Source organism: Anser brachyrhynchus (genome assembly GCF_964034855.1).
Source record: "Anser brachyrhynchus genome assembly, chromosome: Z".
NCBI lineage: Eukaryota > Metazoa > Chordata > Aves > Anseriformes > Anatidae > Anser > Anser brachyrhynchus.
The window spans coordinates 4,431,075-4,448,867 of NC_137697.1; the positions used below are offsets into that span (position 1 = coordinate 4,431,075).

At 47.4% G+C, this 17,793-nt stretch overlaps 1 protein-coding gene and 2 long non-coding RNA genes across 4 annotated transcripts in view; 1 reads left to right on the top strand and 2 right to left on the bottom strand.

The window, feature by feature from the left end:
* The window catches only part of UBAP2 (ubiquitin associated protein 2), a 117,645-nt gene extending 117,060 nt beyond the window's left edge, over positions 1-585 (bottom strand). For both annotated transcript variants that reach the window (XM_080574745.1, XM_080574744.1), the window contains exon 1: positions 441-585. The gene's annotated coding sequence lies outside the window, so the exon portion shown is untranslated. The remainder of the gene's footprint in view (positions 1-440) is intronic.
* LOC308186005 lies at positions 74-17,196 on the top strand. The gene is made up of 3 exons (XR_013943868.1): positions 74-179; positions 3,305-6,327; positions 9,195-17,196. It is a non-coding gene; the product is annotated as an uncharacterized lncRNA (long non-coding RNA).
* Positions 4,345-8,119, bottom strand: LOC308186004. Its single transcript, XR_013943867.1, has 2 exons — positions 7,609-8,119; positions 4,345-4,526 (listed from the first exon to the last, which is right to left on the bottom strand). It is a non-coding gene; the product is annotated as an uncharacterized lncRNA (long non-coding RNA).
* Positions 17,197-17,793: the final 597 nt, after the last annotated feature.

The window sequence follows — 17,793 nt, forward strand, 5'->3', positions numbered from 1 at the left end:
ACAAAATGGAGGGGGGGGGGGGCGGGTGAGGAAGGGGGGGGGGAGGCGGCGCCCCCGCTGTGCCCCGAAGAGCCGAGAGCCGCCGGGCCGGGCCCGAGCGCTGCCGAACGTTACCGAACGTTACCGAGCGTTACCGAGCGTTACCGAGCGTTACCGAGCGCTGCCGGACCGCCCGGCGGGTACAGGGAGGGGAGGGGGGAGCAGGAGGAGGGGGGGGGGGGGTTGGCGCGCGCTGCCCCCCCCCCCCCCCCCCCGGCCGGTACCTGCCCTCACAAAGCAGCAGCGCCCACCGCCGTCACGTGACCGCCCCCTCCTCGCCTCCACGCGCGCGCCGGGCAGCTCCCCCCCCCCCGCGCCACGTGACGCCGCGCGCGCGCCTTTCCCCCCCTCCCCTTCTGTTTTTTTTTACTCCCCCCCCCCCCCCCAAGGCCCTCACGCACCAGCAGCGCGCGCCCATCCGCCGGCCCTTCCGCCTAACTCCCCCCGGCACCACGTGAGCAGGGCGAGGGAAGCCGGCCCCTTCCCCCTCACGTGACCGGGGCGCCGTTTACCCCGCGCGGCGGAAGGGGAGGGGTGGCCACGCCCACATGGAGGGAGGGAGGGGGCGGGGGGAGGGGGTGGCCCCGCCCCTTCCCGGTGCGGGGGCGGGGGGGGGTTGGGGGTGCGCAGACGTCGCTGAGCGTTAACGGCTGTACGTTAGCGGGGCTGTGCTCGCCTTACGGGTCCGTGCTCCAACCGTTCCCCTGCCCAATGTCGCCCACTGAGCCCTGTCCCCAAGCACCACATCCAGCCTTTCCTTGAACACCCCCAGGGACGGTGATGCCGCCACCTCCCTGGGCAACCCGTCCCAACGCCTGACTGCTCTTTCTGAGAAGAAATGCCTCCTCATTTCCAACCTGAACCTCCCCTGGTGCTACCCGAGGCCGTTCCCTCTTGTCCTGTCACTACTTACCTGTGAGAAGAGGCCAACCCCAGCTCCCCACACCTTCCTTTCAAGTTGCTGTAGAGAGCCACAAGCTCTGCCCCAAGCCTCCTCCAGACTAAACACCCCCAGCTCCCTCAGCCACTCCTCATAGAACTTGTGCTCCACACCCTTCACCACCTTCACAGTCCTTCTCTGGACATGCTCGAGCACCTCAATGTCCTCCTTGTAGCAAGGGGCCCAAAGCTGAACACAGCACTCAAGGTGCGATCTTATCAGAGCAGAGTACAGGGGGACAATCACCTCCCTGGTCCTGCTGGCTGCACTATTCCTGATACTATTCCTGAAGCCAACACAAGCTCAGGGTTTTCCAGAGCCCTACTGGTCCTTCTCCAGTTATTTCACTCCCAGAGGTTTCACCACAGACCCATTTGGAGTCCCAAGTTCTCCTCGTGATCAGAAAATCAAAGGGCTCTGTTACAGTCACTTGTCATGCCTGCTGAGAGCAATGCCCAAACAGTCCAGAAACAGGAAATAGTTCTGGAACAATATTATTTGCAGTTAAATGCAGTTTAACCTATATTACATTATATTGCACCTGTATTATGTGGAGTTAACAATGGAGTGAAATCCAGCTGGCAACCGGTCACGAGTGGTGTTCCCCAGGGGTCCATGTTGGGGCCCATCCTCTTTAATATGTTTATGGATGATTTGGACAAGGGAATTGAGTGCACCCTCAGTAAAGTTTGCAGATGACACCAAGTTGGAGGGAAGTGTCGATCTGCCGCAGGGTAGGAAGCCCCTGCAGAGGGACCTGGACAGGTCGGATTGATGGGCAGAGGCCAGTGGGATGAGGCTCAACATGGCTGTGCCAGGTCTTGCACTTTGGCCACAACAACCCTGTCATCCCCCTGCAGTCTGGTTCCCAGCTGGATGAGCTGATCGTCCCCCTGTCCTCTGCTCTGGTGAGGCCGCACCTCGAGTTCTGTGCTCAGTTCTGGGCCCCTCACTACAAGGAGGACACCGAGGGCCTGGAGCGTGTCCAGAGAAGGGCTGTGAAGGTGGTGCAGGGCCTGGAGCACAAATGTTAATGAGGAGCGGCTGAGGGAACTGGGCTTGCTCAGTCTGGAGAAGAGGAGGCTCGGGGCAGAACTTATGGCTCTCTACAGCAACCTGAAAGGAAGGCGTGGGGAGCTGGGGTTGGCCTCTTCTCACAACTAAATAGCGATAGGACCAGAGGGAATGGCCTCAAGTAGCACCAGGGGAGGTTCAGGTTGGAAATGAGGAGACATTTCTTCGCAGAAAGAGTGGTCAGGTGTTGGATTGGGTTGTCCAGGGAGGTGGTGGAGTCACCATCCCTGGGGCTGTTTATGGAAAGGCTGGACGTGGTGCTTAGGGACAAGGTTTTGTGGGTGTGTGAGAAACAGAATCACAGAATCACAGAATTGAAGGGGTTGGAAGGGACCTCGAAAGATCATCGGGTCCAACCCCCCTGCCAAAGCAGGTTCCTTAGAGCAGGCTGCCCAGGTAGGCGTCCAGACGGGCCTTGAATATCTCCAGAGAAGGAGACTCCACAACCTCCCTGGGCAGCCTGTTCCAGTGCTCCGTCACCCTCACCGTGAAGAAGTTATTTCTCATGTTGGTGCGGAACTTCCTGTGCTCCGTCTTATGGCCATTACCCCTTGTCCTGTCCCCACAAACCACTGAAAAGAGGTTGGCCAAATCCCTCTGTCTCCCACACCTCAGGTATTTATTCACATTGATGAGATCCCCTCTCAGTCTTCTTTTCTCCAGGCTGAACAGACCCAGGTCTCTCAGCCTTTCTTCATAGGGAAGATGCTCCAAAACAAAGTTGTGTTTTTGCAGTAGAGAATTACTTTTCTGTATTCCAAGGTAGTTGTGTAGTCATAACAAGAAGTGCTAAGTAGATAAGTGTACAGTAGAAGGCCTCACTGTTCCAAAAGGAGGTAGAAGGTTGAGAAGAACAGGACGAGCCGTGTGAGAAAAGTAAAACAAAGATCACAAGTTCTCAAAATGTAAGAAAGGAGAAATTAAAGGGTTGAAAAAAAGAAAAAATGTATGGTATAGTGGAGCATCAGGTAGCTTGTGAACCTGTAGCACTCAGCCAGTGAGGAAACAGGGGAGGTGATCAAGCGTTGGGTGATAGGGAATAAAAGGTTACGATTTGTTTACTAAAATGCACTCCTGATTGACAGGACGCCTGCCATTGCAATCGCAAATAAAATAGCTCCACAGAAGATCCTGTCTGAAGAAAATTATTTGAGATTTTTCTCACAGGTGACAGTCGTGGTTGGGGGTGGTTGGAGGAGATGATCATGGAGGTTCTTTTCCAGCATTACTGATTCTATGATTTTTTTTTAGTGTTAGGCTCTTTTGCCAGGCTGAACACAGGGAGGCACCCCATTGACACAGAGGAATCCCAGAAGGTGCCATGCCAAGGGATAGCTGCAATACAGGAGGAAAAGGGAGAACAAGAGGATGCCAGAGACTAATGCAGAGCAGCGAGTGGGTGACAGAGCAGAGCATGTGAGAGCACTTGGTGCAGCTTCTGGCAGCGCCCCCGGGTAGAAATGGCAACCCCGACTGCATGGTGACAGCACAGGTGAGAAGGAAGGTAGGTGGTTTGACTCCCCATGATGGGGAATTTCAGGTTCTGAGCCAGGAAAAGAGAGAAATTGGTTCCTTTCAAATTTATCCTGCTGTGCGTTTTTACCACTGGGTTCTGTACTGCACCTCTGCTTGCCTGAAGCGTAGCAGATGTACCCTTCTGGTGTTCCTTTGTCCTGAGGCCTGCCATATTAAGGCAGGGCTTGCTTATTCTGGTGGAAATTGGTCCCTGCTTGGCTTTCTGCTGAGCAGGTGGGGTTGGTAAAGGTGACTGGGGCAGAATGTTTGTTCTGCCCCTGGCATCTCAATGTGTATGTACCCTGATTTTGTTCTTTTCTGTGGTCTTATTTCCTTTGCTGCTGTTTGTTCATCCTCTGTCTGTTGACCTCCCTTGACTCTCCACTTCAGCAGAGAGAGCATCAAATCTCATTTTACCGTAAGCAATATCTGAAAATTAATCAGTGTTTTTTGTGCTTCTGCCCTTTTAGCTTAGAGTACACAGATTTAGGTGGCCAGCATCCTGGACTGACCTCGTTGTTTATTACAGAGATGGCAGGAGCTACAACAGTTCCTACAGGTTGGAAGCAGCAAGACCTCCCTATTCCCCATCTTTTCTCAATAAGATACAGGTGCCTTTGGAGCTGAATTGAAATTCAGACCAAAGAGTGCACAGGTAGTGTTGATTCTCCGGAAGCAACTGTTGATATTTTGTTATATTACTGCTGGGGGAAGGAAATTAATTATAGCTCCAAAGTTTCACAAGCTTTGTGACAAACATGTCTGCGGCTCCATAATCTGTGCGGATTTAATCAGTATTATTAGCATTCTTTCATCATGACTTGGCAATCCTTTGCTAATCAATATGGATGTTTGATGTGCAGCATGCAACAACAAAGGCTGAGAGCTCTTGGGATGCTCTAGTCAGATGGTGTGGTGCCAGCTGGAGGATGTCTCCAAATATCACACAGAATCCAGCCTAGGAACATTTGGAATAAGAGAAAATTAAACAAGGATACTGGGACAAAAATCATTGTAGACTTCTTTCCGCTGTGCATGGAGTAAATACAAATGAGAAGATGAAGTATTTCACTGCCAAAGCTTCCAGAAGAGAGGAATGAAGGAATTCCTTTATTGTATTCCCTTGGGAGGCTGCAGTCAGAGACCCTTGCTCTGAATGTTCAGCACATCAGGGTTGGAAGAGGAGACCCTGCATTAAACACTGCAAAGTTTTGACCAGGCCTGGCAGGCAAATCTTACCTACTTAGCTATTTAACTCACTCCCCTCTGCCTATGTCAGCACTTCGTCTGCCATTTTAAGGATTTGCGACCTTTTCAGTTTTCCAGCTACTAAAGAATAATCTTGTGAAGGTGCAAATCCCTCCGGACTGTATGCTTAAGCTTACTTCAGGCTTACTTTTCTTAGTCACCTATGGCAGATTTCTTAAAATAGGCAGTCCTGAAAAAAGTCCCCTTTTTCCACGGGCTGAAAAACACCATTTTGGTGCTTTGACATTCTACTTGCCAAAAGGAAAGGAGGGGAAAAAAACACTTAAGAATATCACCCTGTTACTGATTCAGAAGTCTGTTCTACTTCTGTATTACAGACAGTAAGTGAAAATCATCTATTCTTCAGGGGCTCGGACTGCAAGCAGACCATCCCTCCTCATGCTAACACTCACTTCTACTTTCTACACTACACTACCCCGGTCTCTTGGACTGATCAGACAATTAGTCCAGCTGAGCTGGAGTTCAGAGAAGGTTTTCACAACTTAGTCTGAAGTTTGTATTTCCTTTGTGCCTGTTCCTTTTTTCCCAGGTATATCGCCTGATCTAACAAAAATACTGCTCTTCTCTGCAGACTGTTATTACAGCCTTAACCTGTGACACCTGCATCAACAGCACTATCTTTCTCCAAAATGCTCTCCGGTAGCCTCAGAGAGCCAGTGCAATCCAGTTGTACTTAGATTGTGTAAGGAAGAGGCTCCATGTGAAGAAACCAAACTCAGGCTTGAGTTGAGTTTGCAGGGAATTAGGGATTCTCTCTGGTTGTAGCAGAACAATTGAAAGTCTTGAATGCAAAGTGGAGTTGTGTCAAGATGCGTTACCCCTGGGTGTACCAGAGATTGCTGGTACACGTAGACTTGGGGTGAAACTTCAAAGATGCTGTCTAGAAATGGGATGTGATGTATTTGACTGTGTTAAAGTGCATGCAGAAGCAAGGCTTCAGCACTGCTTGTACTGGAAAGAGTAGCCATTTGAGTTGTGGATGTAAGCCCTCCTAGCATAGATGCCATTCATTGATTCACGGCATTAAAGGAAGAAAGAGTAATGAAATCATTGTCTGGCCTTCATATAGCCCAGGCCATTAAAATTCCTAACATCCATGGGCTGCATTACTCTGTCATGTCTCAGCATCATCCTGGGAATTCGTGCTGGACTGCCAGATCTCCCTTCCAGAGCCGGTGCGTGCCTGGTCTGCTGTAGGTGCCGCCTGCAGCCCTTTGTCCAGGTTTACCTTGTCATTTGGCAGCGTGAACAAGATGATGCACTTTCATGTGGCGAGATTCTGGAATTGCTCAGTACAACTGCCTTATCCCCCTTGTTATTTTCCTTTCCTCCAATATTTTTCACAAAACATCTGCAGTGACTTCGTACTTACTGAGGAGACTTCAGCACGTCCAAGCCTGATACTGATCCTGCAGAACTCTGCTGTAAACACCCGTTTTGGGGAAGGATGTTGACAGATGTTATTCCATGCAGTGCATGCTCTGCTAATGGTGAGTGCTGAGTTTGTTCTGTCAAACTCCCCAATTTAATTCTGTGACATGCTCACTGTTACCTTTATCAGCTAAACGATCTCTGAGAATTAAATAGGCTTTTTTTAACAAGACTTATGTTCCACACAACCATGTTGCCTGGCATTAATTTTATGTCTAGCCTTGAATTCTCTATGAAGCAAGCCCCTTATCAGTTTTTCATTATTTTGCCTGTGACATCAAGGAAAGTACTCTGCAGGTATCTGGTCACCCTCTGTGCCCTGCTCGAACAGTGGCATGCTTCCAGCCTCTTAAAATTTCCCAAGATTAAAATTATCACCATGAAGCCAGACATTTCCCTGGCCAGCTCTTAAAGAGCTCTTGGGTGTAGTCACCGTAGGGCTGCTGATAGAACGCCATTTCTGACAGGCAGATGTTCCTGCCCACCAGTCAGTCTGTGAGTTACCAACCGGCTGTTCCTTCTGTCCCAATGCGACACTAGCATAGTGCTTCCTAGTGGAGAAGGAATTAGTGGAACAGGTATTCCTGGGACACTTCTTTTATACTCACCTGCTAGTGCTTTTAAAACCATCTAGAAGTGGGCTAATACAATTGCTACAAATTGTTTTTTTAAGAGGTTAAAAGTTATTACAAACAAACAAACAAAAAATCCTTTTGCTGTTATAGCTTATACCAGTTCCTCTAGCAGAATGGTGTAAATTAATTTGTTTTATCTGTTTCTTTTCTAAGTTAGGTCACAGGCAACTCATAGTTTATCAACCAAAGACACCGGTTGTTTACATGCAGAGCTAGTTCATTCTGGAATGGCTGATTAGCTCAGCTGTAGTGTCCCACAGATGCCAGGCTAGTTCAGGTCCCTGACACATCAACAACATCCTGATCCTGTAGGGACTTTCAGCCATCCTTGCACCATGTTCCACAGGGCATCTTGCATTGCTCATGGAGAATCTGTCTTTATCAGCCATTTTTAATGTGCCTAGTGGGATCTCAGCCCTCCCTTACTCCAGAAAATGGAGATGTGCCTGTAATTGGCACTCACCAGTCACACTGGTGGGTCCGTGGACAGAAGAAACCCCTGGAACAGTAAAGCTTTTGATGGAAAAAAAAAAATAAAAATCAGGCACTGATTACAGTGGCTGCAAATCTTTCTGCTGAGACTTCAGCATCCCTGGAACATGACCCATGCTCTGTTTATGTCTTTGGCACAAACAGTCCAGGCAACTGTCAAGTTGACCTTTTGACCACAGCTCTACACTTAAAGTCTCGTGGCTTCTCTCTTACCTCTGCCAGCTCATGGCGCACCAAAATGAAGAGGGAAAGCTACTGCCATGCGGGGCGTAACTTTCAAGCAGCTGATCGGCAGCTCCCACATGCCACTTTGGCTCCATGTTTCCTTGAGCTTTGCTGAAGGCTTCCTGACACTTGTTCTTCCAGATGAGGAGGTTGGGGGTGGGGACCAAGGAAGGTGGGTGGCAAAGCACTTGTTTTTTAATACGCTGTGAACTTGCTGATTGTCAGCCTCTGACAGAATGGGCTGCCCGTGCCCCAAGAACACCTCAAGCAGTGCGTTCCTGGCATTTCTCCGTTTATGAATCCATTTACCGGACCTTGAAAGCACCTTGCACTGGGAAAGGCTATCCCACTTCTCCACGCAGAAGCAGACAGGATGAGTACAGATATGGCTGTGAAAAAAACACTTAAACACAACCAGTTTGAAACTATTCCCGAAGTGCCATTCTGCTCTTGCTTTCTTGCTCTGTGACAGCGGTGCCACCAGCTGGCAGGAGCTGACATCCGGAGCCACAAGGAGCAGAAACAAAATACACCCAACCAGGAAAGTGATGACAGCCAGGCGGACCTGCAGCAGCTGGGCTGGGAGCTGGAGGCAGGCAGCAGATTGAGTGTTGAAAGGGAGGGATAACGTGCGCTGCCGCAGGGTTTGTAGCGTGCTGTAAAAGCACGATCGATAGCTGCATGGCCCCGGTGCAGTCTCCAGGCCAAGGAATGCAGCGGATCTCACGTTGGATCCACAGCCAGAAATGGTGATGGCCACTCACAGGCATGTCGAGCAGGGCCTCTGTGAGAAAGCACCGAGGGAACTTGGACTGCTCAGGCTGGGGATGAAGACCACAGCCACGAAACAGTGGCAGTGAAAAGCCCGTTCAATGCAGACCACCTGCCCTACAGAAGGGTACAAACTGCTCCATCTGCACAGGGAATTGGAAGACGAGGGGACTTGCAAACTAGGTGATGTGACAACTGGGGAAGGATTTGGGTGGTTTATTGCTGAGATCTAAGCTGGACACACACCTAGGAGGAGGTCTGAGAGGACTGTTTTGGGGCTTCCTGAGGTCCTCAGCCATCTCGTCCTTTTTGGTCCAGCATGTCAGCTTGCAGCTACTTGACAGAGGATTAGATGCAGCTGGGGAGTTGGTAACAGTCATTGCCAGAAACATCTCTACAGCTTAAAGTAACTTATGCCCTTCACTCTCTCTCCCTTTCCTACTTCCTGTAGAAACAAAAGTGGACCCATTCTATACCATCCAGCGGAAATGTGGCCATCAAGGGACAGAGCACAGCTCACGAGCAGGTCATCTCCAACTTCCACACTGAGGGCTTGGAACCAGCTCATCTGCATCTATGGCTGTGACAGGAGGCAATCCAGGAGCCACAAGCTGTGCAGCTAACATTGCTTTCTAGCCTCTGCCCACCACATGTGTAACCAATAATTTCCTGTGTATTTCCAGGGCCAGGCAACTTTTTTTTTTCTTCTCAGATCTCAAACAATTTTGGTGGTATAAGGCTTAGTAAGATGACAGCATTCACGCGCCTTTTGGACTTTGCTCTTCCTTTTCTCTCTTTTTCAGGCATTCCCAAGCCTCAGGAACGCCTACTACAGCACTACAGGGAGCAGAGATGGTGCTGCTGGGAACATGCTCTCATAGCTTGCATCTAAAGGTGCAGTATGTCCGTGCCAAACCTCCATGGAAATGAGCAGCTCAGGGTAAGTGTGAGAAAGGAGAGAATGCACGAGAGGCTTTTAGACACGTTGTCTTAACCCCCAACATAAAGCTTAGAGGTTTTGAGGACATTTCTCCCTCCCAGCACCTCTAAGTATTTCCTTCTTAGAAAAATAGTGGTTGAAAGGAAAGCTTTGCTTCAGAACAAATGAGGTACCAGAAGAAAACAGAAAGGAGAGGCTTTGAAGAGCTTAACATTTCCAACTCTGCCATTGGATACATTTCCTATGGAAGCAAATGGTTTTACTTCAGCTGTACAGAGAACATGAGTGGTTTTTAAACTGTGGAAAACAGCAACAAGTTGAAAACCTGCCCTTAGGGTATAAATCCAGGCACTGGCAAAGGGTGGTGGTCAGGAACAAAAACAAAACAAAAAAGGTTTCACTATTTTCTTTGAATCAGTCACATAAGCACAAAGGCTGGACTGTTAAAGGTAGAAAAATCAAGTCTGTTTGCCTACAAACTGGCTTGAATTTACTCATAGTGAGAGGATTAGCAAATAAAAGAAACCATCAGTCAAAGCCAACACACTATACAAATACATTTTATTTAGAGATACCCATAGTAAGATGCACAAATACTTTTTGTTCACCAATTTCCAGATCACACAACTTCAAGTAGTGGAAAAACAAACTGCAGTTAATTACAATTATCTATATAACAAGGCAGTAGTAAAAGATCCATTTGTCAGACTACAGCATGGTTAACGATACTCAGGTGAGAATATACAGATTTAGGTATTTAAAAAGTGCATGGGTCATCGCCGCATACACTAACATGCTTTTTTCAAAGAGCAACATCTTTCTGGCATGTGAACACAGTAACCCGGTTAATGCAAGATGGAAAGTTAGGCTCTTCGTTTGATCTGGAAACGCATCTATTAACAGTTTTACCCCAAACAGCAAATTAAGAGTTGTGACTGACAGATGGAAAGCAATCTGTAAAAATTACTGTTACGTTGTCCATGTAGTCAAGCAACACAGAGGTGACCTAAAAAGATCAGTTCCAGCCTACACCTCCACAGCTCTTCTACCACAGTCTTCGGCAGAGTGCAGAGTACTCGATTGCATTTAGCAAGCTGGCAGAAGAGCTGTAATCAGAGATCCAAACTCTTGCACCCATACTGAGTTCTTCCACACAACTGGAGATCTCAGTCCTCGTATTTCAAAGATCCCACGTTCTACACGCGAGCACGTCAACTCGATCACGTATTGCTGGGTTTGCTTTTGTATTCCCATCTAACAGAGGGAAAATAGGAAGTGGTGCTGATCTGAGAGAGTAGCTGCATTGGTTTAAAGTTGTAATTAAAACACGCGGAACCTGGTCTCTTCTCTCCAGTGTCTCTCTAAAGCAAGGGAGTTCAGCAGGTTCCACTGCTCAATGCAATTCCCTTTTTGCTTTTAAACAGGGATGGTGCTGTATGGTGCTTGGGAAAGACCAGCAAGGACTGGTGTATGGATGATAACACTTAAGAGCAAGAAACAAGAATTAAATCAGTCTTCAGTTAAACTTCTTGCATTGCAAACAAAGTGAGACAGAGACTGACTTTTGCATTATAGTTGAGAGGCACATTTTGTATTGATGAACAGAAACCCCCAGTTAACATTGCAACTTTCTGTGGATTAGAACACAGCCAAACCTCCTGTTAAAGTAATTTTTTTAAAAAAGGTAATCTGTTCTTCTATTTTAAATTCTTAGACTGCTCCCTCACCTATTCTGCACAGAGATACCTTTCCATTTGTGTGTATGCAGCTGCTTTTCCTCCCAAAAAATTGTTTAGGAGAGACCTGTTTCTGCGCACCTTACAAGTAGACAAAATTCTGATGCTTCACCTGGGTGGGCCCCTGTACCACGTTCAGGAGAGAGCTGAGAAGTCACTAACATACTGTATATTTGCAGTGAACCCCAGAATAAGTAAGAAAAAAGCCACCCAACTGAAATAATCAGCAGTATGGGAATCAACTCCTTCATGGCACAGGAATGAGTTTGGAGCAAAGCCCTTCAGGCTGAAAGGAGGATACCAGCTCAGGGAGACATCCAGGGCTGAGTTAAATGAAAAGGCAGACAGCAAACAATTCAGCAAGGTGTTGTCTGAGCAAGTGCAGAAGTCTCAGACTGCAGCAGGGCTCACCCCTAGACTTGGCAGAACTGGTAAGCCATGAGACGACAGGGAACTTGCTCGAGTCTCAGGGGCCAGAAGGTGGCATGAAGGGAGAATGGAGACAAAGCGTTTTGAACAAGAGTGACAGAGCCTGCTAGAAGTTTCTCATCCGGGCCTTTCTGTACTGGTCCTATATCACCTACGTTGTAAGAGAAACCCAGAGCAGTCAACTGAAGCTGTAACACCCAGCTGGCCTGGCACACCCTGCACATACAGCTCACGCTGACTGAGCAAGCGACCAGGTAGATGAAGCTGCAGGCTCCATCCCAGCAGGAAGCCCACGGAGGTGGCTGGTGGCAGCAAAGCACAGTGTTTGTAGTCAGCCATGAAAACAAAGACAAGTGCACTGGTAACCTTCGTCGATGAGGGAGAGGGTGACTGACCACTGGTTGTTCCCCATGCCATCTTCACAGCTCATCCTGAGGTGGATGACCAGCAGTCTCACAAGTTCTGGGACCAGTTCTGCAGTCTTAAAAGCACAAAGCAAAACCTCAGGGCTTCCATTGCTCAAACATCAGCTCATCTGCATGTAGCCAGCCCTTGGTATTACTGCTAGCTAAAGCTAATAACAGCTGTTGCCTTCTGAGCACAGGGCTAGAGTTCAGCTCATAGCATAGCACAATTTTTTCCACAATCCATCAAATGCATATGACAGAGTACGTGGAGAAAGGCTCCAAATGGGATTAAAAGTCAGCAGTAAGTCAGTGATGCACCTTCCTGCCTTTGCCTCAAAGGATTTTTAGCTGTGATGCTGAATAACAAGAATGTTATTCAATTGTTGATTGGCCAAGGATGACAATTCTCTGGTTGACTAACACACCACTGGATCAGTCTTAACCAAATGGAACAGGTGCTGGTGCTGGGCACCTCCACTTCGTGATCTGCTGACATCCACTGAACAACGCAGATATGTGAGAATTTCAGGCTTTGCAGAAGTGGAGTCTCCACATCCGAGTCAGCCAGCCAGAAACTGAAGTTTATGGTGAAAGAACAGCGGGACATGGGTTTTCTTTTCATTATGACTTGGTATTTTTCAGACTAGGCAAGCAGCTTTGAACCAATTTTTAAAAGTGAACTGGGAAGAAATGGGATATGGGTAAAGTGCTGAAGATAACAAAGTAGACAGACCAATCTGTTCTACTCTGCAAAGTGACCATGATAAAAATGGGACCTTACTAGATATCAAGAAACTTGACAAGAACAAAAAGAACTCCAGTTTAAATACGCACTGCGGTTCCAAGAACACACCCAGCTAGAACAGGAGATACACTAACCTCAGTGCTCCTTGGCAACGTATCAATGCCAATAGCTTGATGACTAGCGATGCTGCTTCTAAAGACAAAGGTAGCCTCACGGATCAATTCAGTACTTAACTTCAGTTAGTAATGGATATACAAGCCCTTTTAGGGCAACAGGAAGCGAACAAGCGTTCCTGTTTCCATGCTCTGACAAACAGATTAAGCTCAACAACTGGGAATGGACACACTCTATCCGTCATACCATCCTCTACCTGCAGAAGAGGCAGAAACCTGGCCCAAACTCCAGGTGTCAGTTTGAAAACCAAAATATACCATTTGCCAATTCAGAAGACAAAGTTAACATGTCATGTCTTTGTCTTGGGAAGAAAAAAAATCACTTTTCAGAGGAAAAAGTTCACAAGGTAGCTCTGAACGCTGAGCTTCACGTGCAGACAGGGTAGTTTTGCTTACTATCGGCAGTTTCCCACTGTTCCATTTGCGAGCTGCATTAAAAACTTTAAACAGTTTTACCTTACAGTTAAAAACATGCACTATAACATTTGAAAAGAGCTGTTACTGCTTCACTTGCCAGCTTCTGTGATAGTTCAGGATCCGGTGCTGTTCCAACACAGCTCATGACGGAAACAGCGAGCTGAGAAAGGCTCTGTTAAATGGGTGGAATTGCAGGAGTTGTTAACATCAGAACCTGGATTCAGAACAAAAGCCAGCAAGTGTCAGTGAGTGCTGATCCCCACCCCTCCCTGGCTTTGGATCTTTAAATACATTTGGGGGAAAAAAACATTAAAAACAGTTCACTGTAGGACATGCTACCCTCAGGCAACAAGTTGTGATCACCACACATTTTAAAAACACCTTGTGTAGTTTGTGCATCATATACAAGTACATCAGAGGTGATGGGGAAGATCCAGCATTTGTGTACACATTAACAAACAAGCAAGCACTGGTAGGTGTCACGGGTGAGACCGATCCCAAGACAAACCAGTGCGTTGATTTGCGTCTACACCACATCCTAAAACAAATAAAACGAGTCACAATTAACAGTACAAACCTGTTGCAACTTCAACACATACATCTTAGAAAAAGACAATGCACGTACCCAGCCCTAAGACAGTGACGAGTTGGTGAGATAACTTTACAAAGATCAAGGTACCAGAAGAGAAAGGCACGTTAACCTCTGGTTGGTCCATTTCGGTATTATTTGGATGAGTCAGTGATTTATATACCCTGAGACTGTGGGAGGCCTTGAAAAGGAAAGGAGACCAGGAGAATGGGCAAATAAAAAGTACAAGTTTAATGAGATTAAGATTCAGCACCTGAATTTTCCCTTTTAATAAGGGAATCTAAAAAAGCAGTTCCTAAGAAAACCAAGTATTGACTCCTAGATTTTTGTTCTGAGGTCAAAGAATCAACATCTAGGACTAGAGACATCTCCTTATATGCTGCAAGTGCTTTTATATACACCCCTCTCTGGCCATTAGACTGAGACCATGAATTTGTACGGAATCAAGTGTTTTGCTTGGTGATTTTTCAGTCCAGAAGCGGCAGCCGCTTTCCCAGCTCCAACAGCCCTGGCACCCTGTGTTAGGTCTGTGTGCACTTTCTTAGACTGTTCTGCTCCCAGCAGGTCACAAGAGGGAAAAGCTGTTAGAAAATGGCATTCAGTTTTTAATTGGGAAGATTCTTTTCTGTCAAAAGCATTTGTTTTTAATTAGCCAAGCACCACATGGTTCTGATAAAGCCGGCAAGCATCACAGGAAAAAAGATACTTCCTAATTTAAATCCTTAAAAATTAACATGGAAAAACCAAGAATGAAAGGGACATCTACTTGACCTCTGAAAACATTTCTGATTAAGCCCTTTTACAAGTACCTCCTGAGCAATGAATAAGCATCCCCTCTGTGTTTTTAAGCTCCTCAGGTGTTCTGAGACCAGTACCAACCAGTTGGCTGGGCTTTCACCTTTTTTTCCCCCCTCGTGCTCCCTTGCCCATCCTCACCACCGTGAAACGACTGCTTGCAGAGGCAGGGGAAAGCACAGAGGAGTTCCCTTCAGACGAGACATGGCAGTATTCCTTCCACCCTCTTGTCTGCAATACGGACAAATTCCTGGTGTCTGTGCTTCAGAGACCTTAAGATAAGCTACTGAAGGCACTGCAACACTCAGAAATGCATTTTAAGTTGAGGTCACACCATGGGTTGGGGCTGCAGCGTGACCAGCAGTGCACAAAGGGGAATTTTCACTTGACTTCAAGCCAGAGAGCATGGAGCGCGGCGGTCCAGGGCTCAGCACAGACTGGCTGGAGAATCTGCTCCGCCTGCATCACATGCAGCCCTGCAACACCATCCCTACAGATGAGCTGTACCCAAGCTCAGTGACTGAGTTATAGCAGCAGTTGCAACATCAACTAATTAAGAACCTCTCCGACACCTTGAAGAAGTGAGTTTACGGAAAATAAGGGTATCAGACCACCACAAATAGATCTCAGAGCTCCCACCTGGCTGCTGTAAGATGCTGCTGCACTGCTGAGCTGCAGCGACTTGTGGACAATCTGTTCTTGGTTTCTTGCAATCAAACAAAGCAGGCAACCTCCAAAAAGCAGTCTAGGCAAGCCTGCTTTATTTCACAGCTGCACCAGGTGAGGGACATCCATTCACAAGGTCAGTTAGTGCCTCTCAGCTGAGGGGCAGAAATTAAGACACCAAACCACCACTTAACATAGCTGGATCACAACTTTAATCTTGTAGCTCTGCAGCTGCAAGCTATATACAAAGCAAGTGCTTAGTTGAAGGAAGGGAATGAAATTCTAGAGAAGAGTGACTGATACAGAAGTATCTTAATCCTTAAGATACAAAAATGCTGCCAAAGACTTGAAATGGAGGCAGCAAAGATATCCCCATAAAGACATTCAAGAGTCTCCCTCACTAAGGGAGTCACAAGAGTCACGCACAACGCGAACATAACTTTTGTGGACAGACTAAATACAGTCAGCTATCTGGGCACTATTGCAAAGCATCTTAAAATGGATCTAGGGGGAAAAATGAACAACTGAGACTAGGAACAAACACCTATGAAACTATTCTTTGGTAATTTACTCACCTTGGACCAACATCAGCAGCACTGATGAGGGAACCAAACAAGTGGACTCGCTTCTTTACAACAGTCCCAGGAAGCACCTGGGGAGAGCAGCAGCAATTCTCCTTGGCTGAGCTGACTGTCCAAGGAGGAAGGCTGGAGCAGCTACCAGGAACGAGGAGTTTGGGCAAGAGGCTGAGCACCACCCCCACCGCCACGCTCAAGCTAACACTGCTCTGTAGCTTCTGCTTCCTCGGGAACGTCCATCACGTAACACCCGATTGTTATCGAGGGGTTGCTACCCAGCACGTACAAGCTGGGTAGTACTGAACCAGTAATTAAGTCACTGGTTCGATTGCATGTAAGAATGAATATGGGAAATGTAATACCCGAATTAATAAGGTAGTCTACTCTAAAGTAGAGGGGTAAAATAAACAGCTTCCTACACTCACTAGCAGCACAAGATCCCATGTTCCTGAAAGGTCAAACAGCAGGAACAAAAGGTCTGAAGGTCTGTTACAATTAGTTATTTTCTCTCCTTCAGGTGCCTGATGTGAGATAAAGCAGGGTCTGCTCCCCTTCAGGAACAGCCTGTTACACTGTGTAATCCCATCAGTCAAACACGTAAGCCAGGGCCTCACTGCTCGGCGTTATTGATGAAGACACCGTGCACAAAGACGAGAGACCGTAAGGACACTGCCAGACTAGCTCTGGTCAGCCTGGCGGGAACAGCTTCAGCGACCAGAGCTACTCTCCTGCGGTGCTGTCATCTCCAGCAGAGACAGGAGAACAGAGCATGTCCCAGCCTTGTCTTTTCTCCTCAGCTTCAACCAAGTGCTCGTTTGGCACCACAGCAGCAAAGTCCAGGCGCACGCTGCTCCGGCGGCGACGAGGGCAGGGGGCAGGCATTCATCCCGGCAGAGGACAGAGGCATCGGTAACAAGGCAAGAGTTCCTGGTGCTGCCAAAAGACCAGGAGGAGCACCCCAGAGCCCTGCATTTTAGCCAAGTGGCAGAGAGGACCGGTACAGTGGAATGCACACGCTTCACAGGTAGACCCGAAAGGCATCAGACCTATCCTCCCCAACCACAGTCCCACGGGGAGTTCAAATGGAAAAGGCAGCAGGGGGCTCCAGGGAAAGATTGAGCATCTCCTACAGCAAGCTAGATGACGGTGGATGCTAATGCAACACGAGCTAACAGCAAGTTATCTTGCTACGTGGTAATCTTCTAGCCTGCATTAGACAAGTCTGAGACAAACTCTTTATCCTTACAGAAAAAAATAGTTTTTTTATACCAGTGGCTTATCAAAGCAGATGGCTAACAACCTGAACAGCTAAAAAAAAAAAAAGGAAAAAGTTTCCACAATCTGAGACAAAAGAGATCCTGGGTTTTAGGCAGTCTACAAAGAACCCATGAGCTACCACAGCAGCATACCCGGGAACCTTGTCTCACCTGCAAAATGGTTAGATACAGTTCATTTTTTAAAAAGAAAAAAAACTCACGTCCCTAGCCCCCCTCCCCGTTTTCCTTTCATCACCTCTGCAGGCCCTCAGTGTAACGTCACCCTGCCTTGCTGCAGGACAGCCAACTCAAACTCCAGCTGCACAAGCTGATACCTGGGACAGGCAGAAAAGGAACAAAAGACTTGTTTTTTTTCTTCCTGGCACTGCTGAAAACTACCATTAAAATGCAAACGCACTTTTGAGAACTCCTGTGCTTTTGCAGTTTGAGCGTGATGGGCAATACCCTGGGGAATCTGTCCCGGGGCTCCAATGAGTACAGCTTAAAATTACTGTATTCCTCTACATATAAACAGTGTCATTAGACTTGTACTTTTAAAAAATAAGATCAACCCAGGCCAGGGCCAGGCTCTGCAGATAAAGTAGTAGCTTATCTCTTATAAATATTTTTAATATTTTTTAATTACAAGTAGTCCTCGCTCCAGGTAATGT